Source organism: Astyanax mexicanus, chromosome 16 (assembly GCF_023375975.1).
Source record: "Astyanax mexicanus isolate ESR-SI-001 chromosome 16, AstMex3_surface, whole genome shotgun sequence".
NCBI classification, from domain to species: Eukaryota; Metazoa; Chordata; class Actinopteri; order Characiformes; family Acestrorhamphidae; genus Astyanax; species Astyanax mexicanus.
Window position 1 is genome coordinate 22,323,841 of NC_064423.1, and position 22,408 is coordinate 22,346,248.

At 36.2% G+C, this 22,408-nt stretch overlaps 1 long non-coding RNA gene across 1 annotated transcript in view; it reads right to left on the reverse strand.

Moving 5' to 3' along the window:
* Positions 1-2,424: 2,424 nt before the first annotated feature.
* The window catches only part of LOC111192523 (uncharacterized), a 45,322-nt gene continuing 25,338 nt past the window's right edge, over positions 2,425-22,408 (reverse strand). Inside the window, exon 5 of the long non-coding RNA XR_002649960.2 lies at positions 2,425-3,387. This is a non-coding gene — a long non-coding RNA (uncharacterized LOC111192523). The remainder of the gene's footprint in view (positions 3,388-22,408) is intronic.

Here is a 22,408-nt window from a genome sequence, read left to right on the forward strand (position 1 = left end):
TATGTGAGTTTAAAAACGTGTATAAACAAGCATATTAAATTACATATAAAAGGTTTCACTGTCCAAATACTTGTAGCTAAATGTTTAAATTCATATATCAGCATGTGTGGCTTTTAGAAATTTAAAAACAACAACCATTACTATCACCACTACTGTAAACTATTTTGACTGCAGGTTTTAGCATTTCACTCAATCAATTTTTTTTTTTAAATTAATATCGTTAAAAATTGGATCATTTCTATTTAATTGTTATTTTCGGTACCACTTTAAAATAACCTTTAAAGGGTTTATAAATGGTTTACAATTAGTTTATTAATGGTTACTAATTAGGTTGTAAATGCCCTAAAAATAATTAATAATCTGTCTACATATGTAGACAGGGCAACAATATAGATGGCTGTGGGTTCACTATTTGGAAAACAGCAGGTCATTGTTGCCCTTTCTATGTATGTGTTATAACTGATTAGTCTTATTTTAAAGTGGTACCTTGTTTTCTATACTGTATTATTGTCTTTATCACTTAGTCTCTTAGTTAAACATAATTGTATGACTAAGGTAGGTAGGATGTGACTTGGGTCCACCAGGTGTTCAGAAACAGCTCTAAACCTGATTATTTAACATTCAAGGAAAGGTTCATTTGTGCAGCGTAACAGATAAACCTATCAATTTGTTAGTGTGAGGTTTGGCATTTAACAGTAGAGGTGCCAACAGTGTAGGTGACATTGGGCAAAGTGGTGAAAGTTCTTTCAAGCAAAAGGGAATACCGCCTGCCTGTTTATCAGTTAGATATCTGACCCCATTCCCAGCCCAGCTATCCTCCAACACAGTGTCCTCTTTCTTTCAGCTGCTGGATAAAGAGATTGCTTGCTTCACTCCCTGCGCACAGTAGGATAAGTGAGCTTGAAAAGTCAGTTTTAACATAAAAGTGTTTGGATGAAATGAAGAGCGTGTGATCAAACCACTAAGCAAACCACAAAATTTCGATCTGACTCAGACAACGAGAAAATGCATGGAAAATGAAGTGGCCCACATCTAAAGCATGTGCATTTTTTTATAATACGAGTGGTTACTGGAAATCTGCTAAGAATATGCTTGTTGCTTTCATTTTGTGGTTAAGACTGAAAAAAACAATCTAGGCTTACTAGCACAACAAAAGAAACCCTTAAAGCCACATTTGGTGCGAAGGCCAATAACCATCTATTTGCAAGACCTGCTGTCCAATCCCCAGATTGGAAACAATTTTGCTTTAATTCTCCTCACAGAAACCTTTTTCAACTGTCTCAAGAAACCTGAAACAAGCTAGATTTTCTTCATCTTCTTCCAACATCTAAAAGATCAGGGAGCATCCTTTGTTGAGTTGCTCAATTTCTCCCCTTTTATTTCACTTTGAGTCCATCTAGTGGTTATCCACTCACACTGCAACTTCATCAAGGTCAACAGGGAGAATTATGGATAAATCCAGTCAAAAATATCTCAATATGGGCACGTTTCAGTGTGCTTCATGTCTGTTAAAAAAAGCCCACTGTTGGTTTTGCCTCACACCCAACAGTATTTCTCTCCCAAACCGTTAGCAGGTGAAAAGTGTGTGGGTAGGTGTGCGTGCGCTGCGACAAAGAAAGGGAGATAAATAGCGAGAGTGTCAAAGCCTATCAGGCCCATCTATTTTTAAATGTGGGCTTTTCAGCAGCTGGGTGGTTTGTCTGAGATGAGAGGGAGCTGGTGACAGGCAGTCCCAGGCCTTCAGAGCCAGTGTGACCATTCGGCCTGGCTGCCTTCCGCTCATGTTTCCACTACAGTTTAACTGCTGTTTGCTACCTGCTAAACCGCAGCGCACACATATCTTGCTCTGCATCCAGACCTTCCCCGCAAATTGACCCACAGGTGCTTGAGGCATTTGTGCAGCTGAGGTTGATGTGCGGAGGACTGTGAGATGAGTAGGAATCCTACAAAGCATAAAAACAAAGGCACATATCGTCGCTGTCCAATGAAAAGCACTTATCTCCAAAACAGCAACTTTACAGGAGAGGGAAAAAACCATCTTCAATTTCAATGGAAGTCAATGTAAAAAAAAAAAGTTTATTTCAGGTCGTTTTGAAGAGTTTCTATTGGTCCGTTCATCAAGAAATTTTGGCACAGTGTAAGGGACAGTTTGTCTGTTCAAATTATGTAGTAAACTAAAAATCGATAAAAATGGAGATAAGTGTTTTTCATAGGACAGCGACGATAAACCTTTATGCACAGGCCAAAGAGCAAAAGGTCATTGGAATAGGCCAGATTGACCTGTAACCTACTTAAACACCACAAAGTACATCCATAAAAAATCCACTAAAGTTAAGACTGTTTAGGACCTAAGACTCACTTGAAAAAGTGATTCTTCAAATTTCTAGAGAGAATTCTTCTAAACAAATGCATGGCAATACAAAAACGAAGCGGATGCAGAAATGCTTTATTTCATTTTCATTTTTTTTTTATAATCATTGTTCTTTATAATTATCTGGTTCTGTATTTAGCTTTAAGAGCTTTAATACCAGGCAGAAGTGTGCAGGTGCAGCACTCTATACCAATCCTGAGCAGAAGACAGTGAAAGGGTATTTCTTTAGTAAAGCTTATGGCTATTTACAGAGGCATGTACAAGAAGTACTCAAACCCCCTTTGGATGTTTGAATGCTTCTTTTAAATTGTTTCTTTAGATAATTTTACTACTTTTGTACATAGTTATTGTTATAAACGTTTAAAAATGCTTCTATATGGCCCTAAAAATCCTTTTAGGTAAGGCGAATACAGTATATAGTGAAGCACTATATACCATTCCTCTATACCATGCCGTAAAAGGATATTTCTTTAGTAAAAATCATAATTCTATACAGAAGCATGAACAATATGCACTATAGCCCTTGTTGGAAGCTTGAACAATTCTGTCTAGTGGGTTCTTTTGATGATGTAACCTCTTTTGTAGATGGTTAAAGTTATACTCTAGTGGAAACAGAAACACCACATAGACTCAAGAGTTGCCAGAGTTGTACATTTTTATGCTACAGTGCATTAAAGAGAACTTGTAGATACTTGTAGAAAAGCAGTCCATATAATAAGTAAAAAAAAATTAAAAGCTTATTACTATTTTAAGTATATCTTAGTAGACATTACATTAAAGAGAACACTGCATTTCAGAAAAAGAACATCATACCTACAGTAAAATGTGGTGGTGATATGATGGCTGTTTTGCTGCTTCAGTATCTTGAAGACTTGATAAACGATGAATTCCGCTGTCCACCAAAAAGTCCTGAAGGAGAATGCCGGCCATCTGTTTGTGACCTCAAGCTAAAACAAACGTGGGTTCTGCAGCAGGACAATGATCCAAAACACACCAGCAATTCCACCTCTGAATGGCTGAAAAAACAAAGTAAAGACCAAGTCAGATTCAGGCCTAGTCAAAATCCTGACCTGAACCCTATTGAGAGGAGACTCGTGCTGAAAAACCCTCTAATGTGGTGGAATTACAACAATTCTGTAAAGAAGAGTGGGACACAATTTCTTCACAGAGCTGTGAAAGACTCATTGCAAATGTTTGATTAGAGTTGTTGCTGCTAAGGGTGGAACAACCAGTTATTAAGTTTATAGGGGTGACATTTTTTTGCACAGGGTCAATTAATAATAAAAACTTTGCTTGTGTTGTCTTTGACTAATATTTAAGTTTGTGTGATGATCTGAAACATTTAGTGACAAACATGCCAAATAATGAGAAATCATGAAGGGGACAACACTTCTTTACACCACTGTATATACGTTTTAAGTTTATGAAGCATGATATTATTGTATGTTTAACATATTTTAAGTAGGCTAAGTCAGAACATATTTACAACATACATTTTTTTTAAATATTGTACCAAAAAGGTTTCCGCTATTGCTATGAGTCAAAGAACCCACTGTTTCAGTGCTATATATGGAACCCCTTTTTGCACTGAGTGCACCAGTTAGTTCTTGCACTCCTATGTCCTCTCAGGCATTGCACCAGTAATAGATCACTGAAGTCATGCTGTCATTCTTTTGTGCTCCTCTGAGAAAATCTGTGTATGAACAAAATAAATGGGGTTTTCAAAAATGGCTAGTATCACGACTTGTGGTGCACAAAAATTGTTCCAAATAAAATACATTTATCAGTGTTCAGTACACACAGTCACACACCTACATACTTACATCTTCTCAGTCCCCACAGGAAACTCATACAAACATGAGGAGAAACTTCTCCCAGAAAGGGACTTAAACACAAGAACCCAGTTCTGAGAGGAGTTCTTAATTTCTTCATAATATTCTTACAGCACATAAAGCAGGGTTTTTTAGTCCTGGTACTGGTGTTGCAGTAGGTGTGTTACAGCAGGTAATTCTCCAAATTGTGATGGGCATGGGGTCTTCAAGAACGTTCATATTAAAGAAAAACAGCCACATTTAAATCAATAAAAAAACAAATGACAGTAATTATGGAGAGATGTGTTATAACAAATTGTACTACAATACAATGAGAAACAGAACGGGAGGTGATACTAGCCTCTATAACAATAACACTTGCAAAGTAAGTGCAGCGATGACATTACAACACTTAATCACTTCCTGTTAGTAAACAAAATTAGTTAAGACATTAATATTATGCACACTAACCTGCTTAACGCACACTATTGAGATTAGTATATAGTCTAAACCTTATAGTATTATTGTGTAGTACGCAACTGAGACTCAGCCAAAGACTTCACGGCAAAGTGCTTTGTGTTCAACAACGAAAAAAAAAACGTTAAAGGGGAATTCCACAAAAAGTAAAAATTTCTTAAGAATTAAACGGTTAAGTCGTTTAAAGTGGGTTGTTGGGATTTCTAGAGAAACTTGCTGAGTCAGAGTTGTTGAGAGCGTTCAGTTCACAGAAACCAGGCACCCTAAGAATTTAATACCTATACGTTCTACCTTTTTTTTTTTTTTTCTATTTTCTAGATGATGTTTATATGGCATCAGTTGAATCATGCAGACATTTTTGAAAAGTGCAAGTTTAAAAATATAAGTAAAAAATTGCAACCCTGTTGGGAAAGCTGTCTACTAAAATGGTTGATAAAATAGCATATGTGTGCAAAAATAACTAAGCTTTGTTGACAACCGCTTAATTGTTTTATTACTTTAAATACAAAATCACCTTTTGAATTGACAGGCAGATCTTTGTGTTGTAATTTTGCTATTACACTGTCAGTTCTAAAATTGTAAGTTGCCATGAGAGTGTTGACCCAAGAATAGCATCTAGTGCTTAGTGTGAAAATACCGTATAAAGAGATGACTAAAATAAGCAGTCTGTCTGTCCCTCCATCTGGCCTTATATCCATCCATCTAGGTGATCAAACCAGAGACCTTTCAGTCCCAACCCTACTTTCCCTTACCTTTAAGGCCGCAGGCCTATTGCAATTATACCACGGTTCCATTATCTGTTCAGCTACAAACACTCCCCGAGTTAAAATAGTTCTGTTGCTGCTCTGTTTGGAGCTGTTAGCCCTTGTAAGCGCTGCATTGTTGCTAGGTTACCTGTATGTGGCGGAGAAATACATGGAGAGCTTCGGTTACAGTGCATTACCGGCTGATAACGGCACTCGCAGAACCCTCTTAGCCAATTACACTGCAGGGTCAGAACTAACTGTAGTATAATAAGGTTTATAAAACATTTTTAATATAGAAAACTCTTCTCAGTTATTATATCTATGATTGCAGATAATTTGCCTATAAGACAAATGGATTTCATAAATCCAGATTTTTGAGTAATAATCTTTTGAATGAATTTGAGAAAAAGAACATAATTTCTGTTGTTTGAACAAACCACATTTCATTACAAAAATGATTTTTTTGACATTTACCTGACCTTTTTTGGTCAGTCAGTAATTACATATGTGTTAGTCTAGTTCAGGTCAAATGTGTTGATGATGTCAGAACGACAGTGATGGTGCCTGGGTTAGCACTCACATCCTCACCTCACCTTAAATAGATCTTTAGCTGATTGTGGTCAGACACTGGACATACACCCATTATAGTGAGAAATATAATGTACATGAACTACAAATGTGTGAACATACTACATATTTACATGACTTTTAACATGACATCAATCCTTTAATATTTTCTTTAAAAGTATATGGGAGTAAAAGGGTGGAGTTACATTTCTATGCTGATATCTTTTGCAAATTTCACCACAGATTTTCTATGGGGATTGAACTATGATGGACTCTATAGAATTGTCTGGGATTTCTTCTTAAACTAAACCTTGGTGAAATTTGAGGTATGCTTGGTATCGTCCTCTTGGATGATGTTTTCTGACATTTGATTTTAATTCTTTCTTAGATCATTTTGAATATAATACATCTGAAATTTTGGATGACTTTCTTGACTTATTAAACAAACGTCAGTCAATAAGCTCCAATCCAGTCCTTGTATTTGATGTGATTTAACTCAAGCACTCCTGATACCACTAAATAATCCCTTCATTTTCCACCTCATATTAAGGGGGTTGAATAATTCTGAGACTGCAGTAATCACTAAAAGTGGCATTTTGTGTCGAATTTGGAGAAAACATTTGTTCTATTAGTTGAATTGAGCTGTTTATATTGTTCTTGATTGATTGGTTAACTGTGAATAATATTGTGATGATATTGAGATAAGGTAGCAATGATATAGTATTTATGTGCATAACATGTTTATGTATTGTTAAATATAACTGTATACCTTGTTGAAGCTGCAAACTTTGTTTAATTTTTTCTACTGAGCTGCAGTGAAAAGAGCTAACATTATTATTGTTTTTTCTAATGTTGTATTGTTTCATTAATGTTTGTGTCTTTTTATTGTATTATTGTGAAAGGAAACATAGCAAAAATCGAACAGTTACAGTGGTAAGCCATATACCATGACATTTCATGACATTGTTTGTTTATTCAATTTATTTGATATATTGTAGATTAATATTAAAGTTACCATCAATGCTAAATGTGGCTACTTAGAAGAATCTAAAATATAAAACATATTCTGTCTCTTCTCATTCACATTGAACTCATCATTCACATTGAATGAGAAGAGGTGTGTCCAATCTTTTGACTGGTACTGTGTCTCTGAAATACAGCTTTGGAAATAATTAAGAGACCACTTTAGTTTCTGAATCAGATTCTGTTTCTGATTTTGCTATTTATAGGTAGATGTTTGAGTAAAATGAACATTGTTTTTTAAATAAAAATATTCATATTCATAAAGTTTTTAAGAGTTTAGAAATCAATATTTGGTGGAATAACCCTGGTTTTTAATCATAGTTTTTATGCATCTTGGCATGTTCTCTTTCACCAGCCTTACACACTGCTTTTGGATAACTTCAAGCAGTTCAGCTTGGTTTGATGGCTTGTGATCATCCATCTTCCTCTTGATTATATTCCAGAGGTTTTGAATTTGGTAAAATCAAAGAAACTCATCATTTTTAGGTGGTCTCTTATTTTTTCCAGAGCTGTATGTCTCATATTTAAAAATGTCTAATTTTCATATGTGACACCTATTGTTATGCTATAAATATTTGAAATGCGTATACTCTAATATTCAGTATGTCATGTGAAATCAACAGACAGAGTAATAACTTACATTTCTGTGTGAGTAGCCTTGTGCATCTATGAGACTTGAGCATGCAACACCCTGTTGTGTGGTTTATCCCTCCTCAGACCACTGTCATATTAGGTGCTCACCATTGCTGATGTCAGTGCTGCTTGCAGACAGGAACTGAATGTTCAGCTGCTATCTAACATATACAGATAATTCACAACTCCTTGACACTCACCAGCATTATTATGACCAAATACCACTGATACCAGTACATCTGATACCAGATCTGTAGTGGTCCTGTGTCATCCTAATCACTGAGGAACACGATTTTTAAATTATTTATGCAGTATATCAAGAGATTAGGTTTGTAATACTACCTCATTAAATCTGTAATGGCTAATAGTGTATTACATGGTGCAAGTGTGTAAGCAAAAAATGCAAGATTACAATGACATCAAGTCGTGCTGTCTTGCATATGTGTGTTGAGTATTGCTTGTTTCTGAAGAAACATTCTAAAGAACACCTTCTGTAAAGTACGGGTAAGAGCTTCACCCCTGGTTACTATATACTTCTTTATTTTCTGCTGTAAAGTGAAAGAACGGGATAAGGGCAAGATGAAATTAGGTCGTCAAGAAAGTGGAGTTGTGAGAAACAGGAAGTGGTTTCCATTTACTTGAGAATGAAGTCAAGTGTGATTGGTGTTACTGTACGCCGCAGTGTGCATCACTATACACAAAGGTGAAAAGTCTCAGTGAGATGGAGGACTGTCCTGGTGCCTACAGTCACTCTCTCACGGTTTTGCTCACCTACGCACGTATGCACGGGTAACCATGCCTAAAAACTGTGCCATGTGAAAGTGTTGATAACCCGTGACCTGTGTGGCCCGTGTGCGGATTGTTCTGTCTGTGATTGCGAGCATATCTTTAAGGTGGGATTGAGGGGGTTGGCTGCTTGTGGCAAGGAGGAACCAACATGTGAAGATCAGGTTGAGCTCCAAACTAACAACTTTTGAGCTTGAAGGAGCTTCGTGGTGACATTATGAGTCACTGGCAGCCAAGCAAAAAATTATTGGGCTATTTGATGAGTCACTTGGCAAACACCAAGTGATATCCCCCCACACACACCCACCAAAACCACAGCAAGTCACCCCCATTGTGAGGATGCAACACCCCACTTGCCCCGCACCGTCTGGACACCCCCATAATACCACAAGTACATCCTGTACTTTCATCCTACAGTAAACTGTACGCCCCATTTTCCCCACCTGTGTATCTGCACTGCCAACAGTAATGCTGTTGCAGCTTATTGCGGCTAAGTTGCAGCTACACGTTCAGTGACAGTAACACAACCACAGATTATCATTAAAAAAACATACTTTTGCCCACTGACCCACAGAATGAGAGGAGAATGGCACAATGTACTTTGTTTAAGAAAAAACTCAGCATACATTGACATAAAAGCAAAGGAGAGCAAACTGGGACACGTAATGGGTTATAAGCTAATACTAGGTGACTGACATTTACCATCTTTTCCTTTTTATTTACCCCCTTGGAAACAATCTGGACAACATCAGCTGAACTAAACTGGCTTTAACATGTCTTCTGGGTGATCAGATCAAAATAATTGGCAAAATAAATAGCTGTACAAAAGTGGTTTTTAAATCTCTCCCAAATGTGACACTTGCGTTTAAGAATTGGGAAAAGGCAGTTTTGTTTGTGCACCAGCCACAAGTACTGTCTTTAAACATTAGCTTTGTTATACTCAGCTAGCTCATGCGGACCTTGGCTAACATACATTACGGCAGTGAATAGGTTAATACAGGGAATGGTTTGCTTTCATGGACACTGAGGTGCTTTTTTATTTACATTACAATAAAAATGTGGTCATATGTGTCTCTGACCTCCTCCAAATGTGATTTTACTGATCGGATTACAATTTGTCCTACGATACAACAAATAAGAGTGATGACGAGACAAAATAACAGGGCTGTAAACAGGCCTGTAAAACCACCACTGAGAAATTTTGCCCTCAACCAAAGACAAATACTGTACTTACTTTTTATACTTCCAGTGACTTAAAACCACCCATTAGGAGCATTGACCTTTATGATTTAAATGCTGAAAGCTGCAACATGCAAATGAGCATGTAAACAAAACTAAATCTGTGTCGACTAGACAATGTTTCAGTGTGTATATGGGTGTTTTCATGAATCTATACATTTACATATGCTGACAAAGTAGTGAAAACCAGTCTTTAACCACCTGGGATTGTTTCATTTTCCATAAGGCACAAATAACAAATACAGTATACATCTATAAAGCTAATTACACTTGGTTTACATCATGCAGCTGCAGTGGATAGTGAAATGTAGGCCAGTGTAAGCTGAGTTGTTCTGTGTCTACAGTGTTTTACGTCTTCTCAGGTGCAGGACTGTGGGTTTTCCAATGAAATGGCTTCATGTTTTTGTGTGCTCATTGGCTCCCTCACTTGTCGCTAGCCTGCAGCCACAAAATATCTCAGTGTGAGCAGAATTTTAGTCATCAGGCCTGAGAAAGCATACCTGCTACCACCTGACAGTAAATACAACCACAAATGTTGAAGTTGCAAATCTGAATCAGTGTCTTGCTAATGCATTTAAACACCCTTCAAACTGAACAGATTTTATTGTTCTTTCATTTTTCAATATTTATCATTCTTACAACCCCTTATGTTGGGACAAAATAGTATAGTGTTTCTTACATTTACATTTATAAGAAAATCATTTGCAAAAAAATGGTGACTAAAAAGTTTCAGAAGGTGCTTCTTAACACAAAACTGTGAAGACATTGGATATCTCACCACCTACAGTATTTATTGATCATCAAAAGATTCAGAGAATCGTGAGAAATCTTTGAGCACAATATTAAATGCTGGTGATCTTTGGGCCCTCAGGTGGAAATACCAGCATGGGCTCAGGAACACATCCAGAAATCATTATGTGTGAACACAGTTTGTTGTGCAATCCACAAATTTAAGTTGAAACTGTACCAGCCAAAAAAGAAAACGTAAGTCAACACAATCTAAATGGAAAACTGAACTGTGGTCAGGTAAATAAAAATTTAGATTTTTTTATAATGCACTTCATGTCCTGCAGACACAGGAGGAGAGGGACCGTCTCAGAAAAAGAGTTTGGGTGCTGAACAGTACAGACCTTTCACCAACAGAAAACATTTATTGCATCATGAAACAAGAAATCAGGCAAATAACCAGGCCTTTAAGCAGTAAGAATTCATCCTACATCAGAAAAGAATGTATCCCCCCCCCTCCAAAACTCTAAAACTGGTCTCCCTGCTTCCCAGATGTTTACAGACCGTGGCTAAAAGAAGAGGGTATGCTGCAGTGTTGTGACAGTTCACAGCTTTTCTGAACTAGTTCAAGTTCAGTTCATACATGCTCAAAGAGATGTATGAGATATTCAAATAAATCCTTTTTTTCACACTACAAGCTAGAAATCAATATACGTTCTTTGAAACTGCACATTGTAGACACTTGCTCATGACACTGAAATTGTGGGTTTCTTACCAGGTGATGAAACTTGCAGCAGTACAGACAAGGTAGACCAGTTCTATACTTAGTGCAATGAAATCTACCAGCATTTATTTAAAAAATATATATTATATGAAATATATATATATATTTTTTTATTGCAGCACTTTCTCTCACTCTCGTCATTGGTCTGTCACTCTCTCTCTCTCTCTCTCTTGCTCCTCCAGCCCTCCGCGCTGTCAAAACTATTTCTGTTTGGTGATGACTTAAGCGACACCAGCGAGAATACAGGAGGGAGGAACTTTCTCTTGTTGCGTTTCAAAAGAGAAAACAGATGTCACTCCGTTTTCAATGGAAAACAAATTCCAACGTTCATTTACAGTGATGTCTGCCGTTCATGACACATAATGTGAACTAATTCATGTTCAAGTTCTTTATTAGAAAACGTGTTGCATTCAGTTCAACGTTCACGAAAAAATGAGCGTGTTCAATGAACACGTTCTTTTAAACTCGCTCACGCACAACACTGGTATGCTGTATACACTGTGGAAATCAGTCAGTCTTATTTTTACATAATTATGGAGAGTAAAAAAAGATTTGGCTAGGGGAGACTAAACTTACCACAATATTTAAATGTGCTGTTTTTTATGACATCACAAAAACAATGAAATCTCCAATGAAGTTTCCATTTGACTGTTTCAACCGGGAGTGAGCAGTATCATTTTGAATCTGTAGCAATGTTTACATACTATACCAAACTATTACTTCATCAAAATGTAATTGTGTAGTTTCTCATGATGTCTGCATATCTGCAGATTTTATCAGAATAATGGCTTCAATTAAATTACTGTGAATGAATCAGATGAACTTTACATTTACTTAAGGCTTTTTTGTTACATAGTTATGTATAAACTGACAAGTTACATGTCCTAAGACCCAGGAACAAATATTGTGTACCATGACGTTTGCCATGTCTCACAGGAAATCAAAAACACTGCATTCATCTCAGGGGTATGTTTGTGGCTCCTCCATCAATTAACATGGATGTGATATCTGCCAGAGATGCTTAACTGTTTGCACTGATAATTCTAGCCAGACCACTGTGTCACTGTGGGTGATAATGTCTCCTATGATGTATTCCAGGTACAAACATGACGCTATGGATTAAGAAATGTGAAATGCCCACTCAAGTTCAAAAATAGAATGTATCATCAATCTGGCACCCACTATAAGGCCTTGCTCCAAAACAAGATAACACCTCATAACTTTATACAGGTGTCGACAATTTGTTATCAATTTACCTATGCTATCCCATTTGGTGACCTTTGGCATGCCAGTGTATAGTCAAATCAAGTTCTGCTATTTTCAGGGAATAGTATCCTTTATGTCTGTGGGTCAGATTTTTCCTAAGATCGCCTCAAAACAATAGCTTGAAGGGAACCTGAACATTCATCTGATCTGAGCAGTAACCTTGAAACATGACCAGTACCAGATTACTGGTGATTTGTAAAACCAGACTTCCATCAGTGCAATGGCCACATCTTAGAATTCCAAGGTTGTTGGTTCAGTCCTCTGGACCAGCAGCAAAACAGGGCAAGGAAGGAAAGAATAACATGCATGATCAGCTGGATTAACGTAGACCATGCTAGATGATCAGCATGTCAAGCAAAATCACACTCGTCAACTGGGATGACCACCATGACCAGCAAGACCTCAATGTCTATAATACATGAAAAAAGTCTTCTTTTTGAACTGTAATCAGTGACATTAAATGTTTATTATTATTATTATTATTTATTTTTTTAAGCTGTGTAAAGTGTATTACAGCGTATTTGTTGAACAAAATGTCAACCCTTTATGGCATGATTTATAGCATTTTTATAGCATTTTTTTCAATAACAAGCTGACTATTTGAATCACCATGGATTTATCATGATGGCCGTGACAAAAGCGATTCACATATTGTTGCAACAAAAAAAAAAAAAAACAGTAAGTATATAAACAGACAAATATACGCTTTTTGCACATATACATATTTTATTTAAGACACACTTGTATGCCTCATTGTATTGCATGTAGATTTGTATGGACTTGTATCATATTCAAATTTAAATAAATACAATAAAAATGAGGTATGGTATGGAATAGTGTGATAATAACTAAATAAACATTTGTTGCCTGAAAGCAACATCATGCCATAAAGGGCTAAAATATAAGTTATTAAAATGTTGTCATGTATGTTACATTTTAACCTTAAAATATTTAGTCATGTGCTCACAATAAAAAAAAAGAAAACCCGAATAATGTTCTCACTGAATGTATCTGATTAAATTATGAATTTGGTTTCAATATTCAGAGCTGGGTCTGGGCTTTTTGGGGTTGATATAAACAAAGGGTGGGTTAGACAGTGTTAGCCTCAGTACGCTAAAAAGGTAAACATCACCCTGTGCCATGTAGTGAAGGTGATTCAGCCGCAGACTTCCAGTCAGAAACCTTCTCTTTTCTGTTAAGTAGGGCGAGAAACACTGTCGGTGAGTCATATTTTTAACCACCTTAAAAATGTTCGACATAAAACTTTACGCCTCCATTAGCCGCTGAGGAAGGGCGCGCGCCCCTTACCCAGACCTGCAGCCTGCCTCCCTCACTGAGCGCCGCGCTCAAGTGCACGCGCAACACTACTCCACCCTGATTGGCTGCGGAGTCCGGCGCTCGTGGCGCTCCTCTACAGATTTATTTTCCTGTCAGCGCGAAACGCCCTATTCACCAGGTGAGAGCCGTGAGGGGCACGAGGGCAGCGGAGAGGTAAAGACCACCACTTTTACCTTCACTTTCACTCAGAGGTCTGAAATAGGTCTGTTTCAGAAGACAAACCAACAGGAACTAGTGATAAGTAAACTTCAGCTTTTAGTTCAGCTTTTATTTCAGTGTATATACATATAAAATGAGACCACTTTAGTTTCTGAATCAGTCTCTCTGATTTTGCTATTTATAGGAATATGTTTGAATAAAATGAACACATGATTCTATAATAACTACGGACAACATTTCTCCCAAATTCCAAATAAAATTATTGTTATTTATAGCATTTATTTGCAGAAAATGAGAAATGACTGAAATAACAAAAAAGATGCAAAACTTTCAGACCTCAAATAATGTAACAAGTTCATATTCGTTTTAAGAGTTCAGAAATCAGTTTTCATGCATCTTGGCATGTTCTCCTCCACCAGTCTTTCACACTGCTTTTGGATAACTTAATGTCACAATTCAAGCAGTTCAGCTTGGTTTGATGGCTTGTGACTATCCATCTTCCTCTTGATTATATTCCAGAGGTTTTCAAGTTGGTAAATAATATCTAAATATTTATAGTGACAAAATGACCAACAACCATGTTTGTGCCACAAAGGGCTAGATAGTCTAATTTAAAATAATTAAAAACAAACAAAAAAAATATTAATGCGATAAACTGAAATTCTACCATTTTTTCTCAATAAGGTAAAAATACATTATTCATGGTGAACCAACTGCCAAAAAGACAGAACAATACACAGAACTCTCTACCAGGTCAAATCAGAAGCCCTCACTAGCCAACTTTGGTCTGCTGGCCAAACTTTGGGCCTATTGTGTGCAGCCCTGGCAGCCCTGGTCCGTGATCATGGTTTGGGCAATGCCACACAGTTTCCTCTGATCCAATACTGAAGTAATACTTTTAAAAATGTTTTTGCATACATAAAATTATATATATATATATATATATATATATATATATATATATATATATATATATATATATATATATATATATATAATTTTTACTGTTTTTTTTACTTTTAATATATATATATATATATATATATATATATATATATATATATATATATATATATATATATATATATTAAAAGTAAAAAAAAACAGTAAAAATATGAATGTGGACAACAGTTTAAAAGCCTTTGTAGTGTTAGATATTCAACAATATCTTACTATTTGGCCAAGCAACTCCAAATGCTTTGCTATTATTTGGGGAATATCAAAGGGATTTTCACAGATTTCACATTTTTTTTTACACCATTGCATAAACTAAATCTCCTAAATAGATTTGACCTTGCAGTTTGTATTAAAAGCAACTACAAAATTTAAACTTTTCTTATATTGCAGCTGATATACCAACAAAACACAATATAATTTGGTGTAAATTATTATTATTATTATTATTATTATTATTATTATTATTATTATTAAGCTTATTTGGCTGAAAAATTGAGATTTTTTAATATTCCGTGCAATGCTAGCCACTACAGTCTGTGTAATAAAAAGATCTGTATTCAGATTTACCTTTCATAGAGAAGCTATTATTATAACTGCTATGTAAGTTTCAATTCTTAAAAGAAACCTCAGAGTCTCAGAAGTGTCAGTTTGAGATATTAATAAGCTTATCGCTACATCTAGCTCCAGTCAAATTACCATTTAATTTACAGAATAATTAGGCCTTTTTGCAAGAACCAGTATTTCATTATGACATCCTTGTTAATCCTTAATCTGCAACAGCCTTCAAGAAATCTGAAACCAGTCTTGTTTAAAATCCTGCTAGATAAACCAAATCAGTACAAGTGATAGTATGTCTCTTTTATACATGAATCCTGAGCACCAGGCTCTCTCCATCTTCACCAGAACCATGTCCACTGGGAGACACACGAGTCACCTGGCAGAGATGTGCCTGCCTTCCTCGTCAGCAGACATGCCAGGAGAAGATGATGACTCTCCAAGTGTGAGGAGGATTGTGCCACTCCGAGGCCCATCCCTGCTGGCCAGGAAGCTGTTCCATTTTCACCCTTATCATGGTTCTCTGATCCCCAGCAAGCGCCGTAAACGAGAGATGACCCCAGCCGAGAAGAAGGATGCCCTTTACTGGGACAAGCGGCGCAAGAACAACGAGGCCGCCAAACGCTCGAGGGAGAAGCGAAGGTTTAATGATCTCATGTTGGAGAGTCAGCTGCTGGCCCTGAGCGAGGAGAATGCTCAGCTAAGGGCTGAACTCCTGAGCCTGCAGTACCACATGGGGCTGGCAAGAGGTGCAGACATTACCCAGTCTCTTCGCTCCAACGGGCCCTTGCCCTGTCCCACACAGCCCTCACATCTCCATCCTTCCCTATGGGACTTAAATACAGGCGTGCCACCATCAAATCTGTACCCTTGTTGGCCCCAACACAGTTATTGTTCTACAAGTCCCCCAAACAGCTCCTCCTCCCAGATCCTCCTGCACAAGAACCCTCAGAGCAGCGGCACCATCGCCCCATGTACACTAAGCTTGGGCCAGCCAGCAGAACAGTCCAAGGAAGGAAGTCAAGGAAGTGGATCATCAGAGACAGACCCTGCAGCTCATCAGCAGGTATCTTCCTCTAATGACCCAAACAGCGAACAAGAGTCATCTTCGTCTCAAGCTGCCTCATCTTCATCCCCATCATCCCTCACCTCTCAGCCTCCCCGAAACTGGCTTCTAAACGAGACAAACCACACAACCAACCAACCCAACAATCTACTCATGCAGTGGGGCTCATCGTGCCTGCGCCCGTCCCCTCTTCACGCCCGCTGGCCTCAGCCATTCTCTCTGCCTCTCAGAGACTCTGAAGGATCTCGTCACGGGATCAACTCCCTCTGGAACCTCAACGGCAAGTTCAGCATGCTTTCTGCCGAAATCTCACAGCTCAGAAGGTACTTAAGACCAGAGAACGCCTAACATCCTTACACACAGTGACGGACTAGCCAGCATTGTTATTGTGCTAAATAGTAGTGATGTGATAACTGACTGCTAGTTAAATGAACAGCAATATATAAGATACTGTTTTTTTATCATCAGTAATTTCAGTAAAACAGTTCTCATTTGTTTAAATGCAGAAAATATATTGTTATTTGCATATTGTTGTATATATATTAAAAGGTATGTGTCCTGCATATTCATTGCACTTACCATGTTACAAGATCTTACATCCAAATATATGATGGACACTGTACCTCTGCAGCCTGCCAATGCTGTTTTTATTACAAGGGTAAATTATGGACAAATACTGCAAAACATATTTTTGTGTACATCTTTTGAAAAAGCATAACGCTAAAAGAAGCAAATGCTATGCTGAGGTGTTGTTGATAACCCACGTTTCATGTTTACATAAAGTGTCCTTTAATTATATATGCTATAATTCATTTCATCATAATAATATGTAAGAAAATGCTTTTTTAAAAAGGAGAAAATTGATAGAAAATTGTTTTATACTAAATGAATTCATACAAAAAATGTGTGGCCAAATGATTTTTTATTAAAACACAAACGTTTTTAGTACATTTTGTTTTTTTATTATTATTATTTTCATTTTAATGTGTATTATTATGTAGATTTGTTTGCTTTTTAATAAAACAGCCTCAAGTAACTGCTCAAACCTCAGCTGTTTTAGGTGTTTCAATTTGTTTGCGAGCTGCACCACTTGCTCTCTTTGTGAACGCCAGTAAAACATGCGACTGTCAACGCCTAAGAGAGGAAGGAAGACCAGGCATAGCCCAGTTCTACACAATGCAGCCTTTACTCCATTTACTCTTGCTTTGAAACATGTGGGGTAGTTTTTTGCCCATGCAGTACATTCATGTTGCTCAAATCTGAAAAAATGTAATAATTATTTAATGTAATGGGGCAATGAGGAAACAAATGAGTGAATAGGCTTACAAAGAACAAACACATACAGATAAATGTGAAAGAATGAGGATGTGTGTGTTCTCAGTCTGTGCGTTTTTTTTTTTATTATTATTTCTCACATCTGAACTGGTATGCTGTGTGTTGCTAAACCACATATTCACAGTTTTAATATAACCCATGCACAAAGTTAGCAGCAGATTTAGAGATAAAATTAAGCCTGAACATCACACCATAAATGGTCCTCCCTCTGTGTGATTCTTATTAACATATATGTGTGAAGATTAGAGACTGCACTGGTGTCAATGAGAAGAAAAAAAAAGAAAGGCAAAACAAATCTAATTTTCAGGAAAAATGTGAAGACATTTTATAACGTTTCTAGTTTTCTGGATCTGATTTCTCAGTTTCCTAGACAAGACATGCCATTTAAAGTCGATTTAAATTTTCTAATTATGTAATGCTAAAATGTTATCAAAGAAGACATTCAGGCTTTTTAGAATTGTTTTTGGATATTCAGTTATATTTATCTATATGCTGAGACACAGTGGAAACAATAAAATATATAAAATAATAAAATAATTGATGATTACATGAACACGGGTTAGGCTTAGGTTGATACAGTAACACTAAAAACTATTAATAATAATATTTATTTTACTTTAATGTTATGTTTATTTTAATGTAGCATTTCATGTAATTTAATTTATTATTACTGTCTGTATGCAGAAATAGTTACCTCTTAACCGCCTTTAATAAGACATAAGGCCTTTTCTTAAGTGTCTTATACATGCGAGTTCATAAACAGTTCAAATAAACCTTTTTTTTTTATTACTGTGTTTAAACTTGAGTGGGAACACAGTCCCAGATTAATTTCAATAATTAAATTCCATATAAACAATTCATTATCTGAATGATATAATTACATATTACTTACTGTATAGAAAAAATCCTTTTAATCTATCATTAAATTTAACTAAATTAATTTGACACTACTATTTTCTGATGTTTGTAGTTAAAATTAAGATAATTCAATTATTTACTTTAGTTATTAATAAATAAATAACATTAAATAAAAACAAACAAATAAATAAAAGTGGTCAGTTGACCAGTTGTGCACACAGCATTTGTGTCTTGCTTTGGTCAACTTTATTGATTTATAATAAGCTCAACTGAAGCTATGTATGAAGTGCAAGCACAGACAAATAATAGAATAGAGAAGTGTAGGTGTTACTGCAGTACACCGCTGCTAACGCTCATGCTCACAGAAAGTGTTAAAGTGGTAGCGATTTGCTGTTAAGAGACCTCAGTATTTGTATATAAATGACTGTATACCATTAGGTGTAAAGTAAGCGTGCTGGGTTTGAGAGTTTCATCATAGGAAATGCCACTGGGGCTTAGGTATCTACAGGATATCAGGTGATGTAATCTGAAGAGAAACAAGAGAAACAACCTAGGAGAAAAAGCTGATGAATCTATACGTAATGATACATTAATGACATGGAGAGGGAAAAGTACTGGGTGAATTTAAATTACAGGTATTTTACAGCATTTTAAAGTGAGCTGACCTAGCTAGCGAGTAAACACCAAATTGACTGGGCTAAATTCTAGTATGGTAACTTAGAGTATTCTGTGTATGGTTAAGATCTGTCAGTTATTTTGAGGGATATTTAACACTAAAAATCAACACTTTGTACTTTGATGTTTTGTCAGTCAAAGTGTGTCACATATTGAACAACAGGAAAACTGTCCAAAGCAATAGATCAGAATTATTTCAGTCAGCATGATAACTACAGTTTTATTTAGAGTCACATTTAGGGGTGCATTGCAATGGATTTTTTTGTCAAAAAAAAAAAAACTAAAAATAAATAAAATTTAAAAAATAATAAAATAAAAACAAATTAACTGTTTGGCCGAATCTTACCCCAATCTTTCCCCTACATCCCTAGTCATGTGTCGACTACAGGCCACTCATGCACACATAATTTAACATATTTGATATTAAACAGTTGAGTACAAACTACAGTAATGTTTATTGACAATGTTTTGCATTTTTGAGTATTTTCGAATTGCAAAATCTTTTTAACATTTGAACCATTTGCATGTTTGTCAACAACATTTAGCTACTTCTTTGTTCTTTGTTTTAATTGTCTTTTATTATGTTTTATTTAAAACTTGGTGACAGCTTTTTTATTTCTTTGTGAAGAATCCTTTAAAAAATGAAAGATGGTGCCTAATAAATTTAATAAAGTTTAGTTCCTCTGCTTAAAGATGCTGAAAATATTAAAAGGTGTTGCTATTATGCTGTAGTTAAGCAGATGTTTGAGCTGCTACTATTAACTTCTTTTTATATATATTTTTAAAGGCGATTTTACCATTATTATAATCATTGTTTCACTGAAATAAAAATATGTCTTAATGAACAATAACAAGTCTTTTAATTCTGTGCTCCTTATGTATGAATTCTACCAGTCAGGTATTAAGGAGTAATAAAATCCACTCCGCTGAAGTACGGCATTATAAAGGAGCAGTATTAGCATTAGCCGTTAAACGCAATGCTAGCTCTTTCAGAATTCAGAGATGAGTATTATTAGACAGCATCAAGCTATGTGGGACAAACTGCTAGATGATAGTGCCCTGGCTTACCGAAAAACTCAGGGTTTCTAAGTGTAGCACTGTCAGGTGGCGTTTACTAGTTTTAAGCACTGCTAACCGCGGCTAGTGCTGCTGCTAACCGCTGCTGCTAACCGAACGGTTGAAAATATTGGAAATCTAAGCTTACTGTAGATAAATGGAAGCGTTTTACTCATCCAAATAAACAGTTTTCAGGATTAATATCCAGTGCTCATTTGACTTTGAAACCTTACTTTTGTCCCCTGGTTCCTAACTATTGTCGCTTAAAATGTGCCTTACAATCAGCTTTGCCTTATGTATGAAAATAGACCAGAAAATAGACATTGATAGTGTGCCTTATAAAGTGGTCCGCCTTATAATCAATAAAATATGGTAATTATAAATCCATTATAAACTATTCAGTATATCCTGTAACCACATCACACTAACATACCAAACGTAATGCGATAGCAATATTAAATTAATCGTAAAAAGTTTATTGTAAAGTATGTTGTAAGGTGCATTTAACATTCCTCATCCCTCAGTGTCACAGTGTACCAGGAATACGTCATAGAAAAGCATTGTAACCATCCACGATGGACAGCTCTGTAAGTGGTAATGATTGTGACTGGCTGGCTAGAATAGTCAAGTGAGACAAGTGACTCCTTGCAGAAATCCAATCTACATTCAGTGGAGGTGACCACACATACATATCCATCAGGTCAGTTTAGAAGACTATTGTTTTACTGAAACATGACAAAATTCTTGAGACACTGCACAAGTTTCTGTCTTGCAGTGACATTTGGCATGTCGGTGTTTATGCAGTGCTACACCACTGCATTTAGTAATTTAGTATTTTACTTTCTAAAGTAACATTTTTCTGAATGATTCCATGACTAGTGACCATTAGCTAGAAGTTTAAATATTGCCAGCAGTATTAAACAGTAAAAGAAGGGTAATTACTCAGTGCAAATGTGTGCGTGAGTTTTAACACTCAGTTGTCAGTGTTTTATACACTGAAGCAGGGTAGAACTCAATCAAACAACACGGTGTCAAAGGTTAACCGGTGTGTGTCCACCAGGGGGAGCACTGTTCATGCAAATCTATGCGGTCCTTTTTTGCTGGGCCCATGTGTGGAGCTCTCTTTCCTGTTTGAAAAAGGTTTTGGCTTAGTCTGGAGATATATATATTATATATTATATATATATATATATTACCATTACTTTTTTAACCGCTTAAGCAGTTTGATACCAAAGACTAACCTGACATGGTCTAAAGGTAATATGTAAACTACACAAAATTATGATATTATGCATTTCTGTAAATTGTAGAAGATGATAAGTTGAATCAAGGTTCATACGTAAAGAAAATGCATGTTCCAGTATTGAGAATATTGGTAGTTACCTAAAACTGTATGTTTAGATCAAATCAGTGTTCAAACTGACTGCTATTGCATTCTCAAATGTAGTATTTTAAAAGTATTGCATGTCAGATTTGTCCTTATCATGGCCAGAAATATGCTTATATTGTTAAATCTTTGTTTTAGAGAAACTAAAAATGAAGCCATTGTCATGAATATGGTTTCCTAAACCATCAAAGGGCTTTTGGAAACTGCAGGAAACTCTGACAGGAAGAGGTCTGATAGACACAAATCCACACAGAGCACCAGAGGACAAGTTTAGAGAGTGAACAGCTTGTTTAAACGGTCAAAAAGCTTACACTTATGTAGCACAGATTAACACTGGTTGAAGTAGCCAAGTCTGAGGTTTCACTGTGCAAAAGAAGATCTCCAGGTGCAGGTTTAACAGATCAAGCATCAGCAGTCAAATAGGCTTTAATAGGTTTAATTTAATAAATATACATGAATGTCAATTATAAAAAGTCTAAAGCTTTTAAGGCTAAGGTCTCGTAACTTCCTGTTAGCAAAACATAATGGAGTTAGTTTGACAGCCCTGATTTGAAATGTCAAATCCCAGAACAAAATCACTAGTGTGAGCTGTG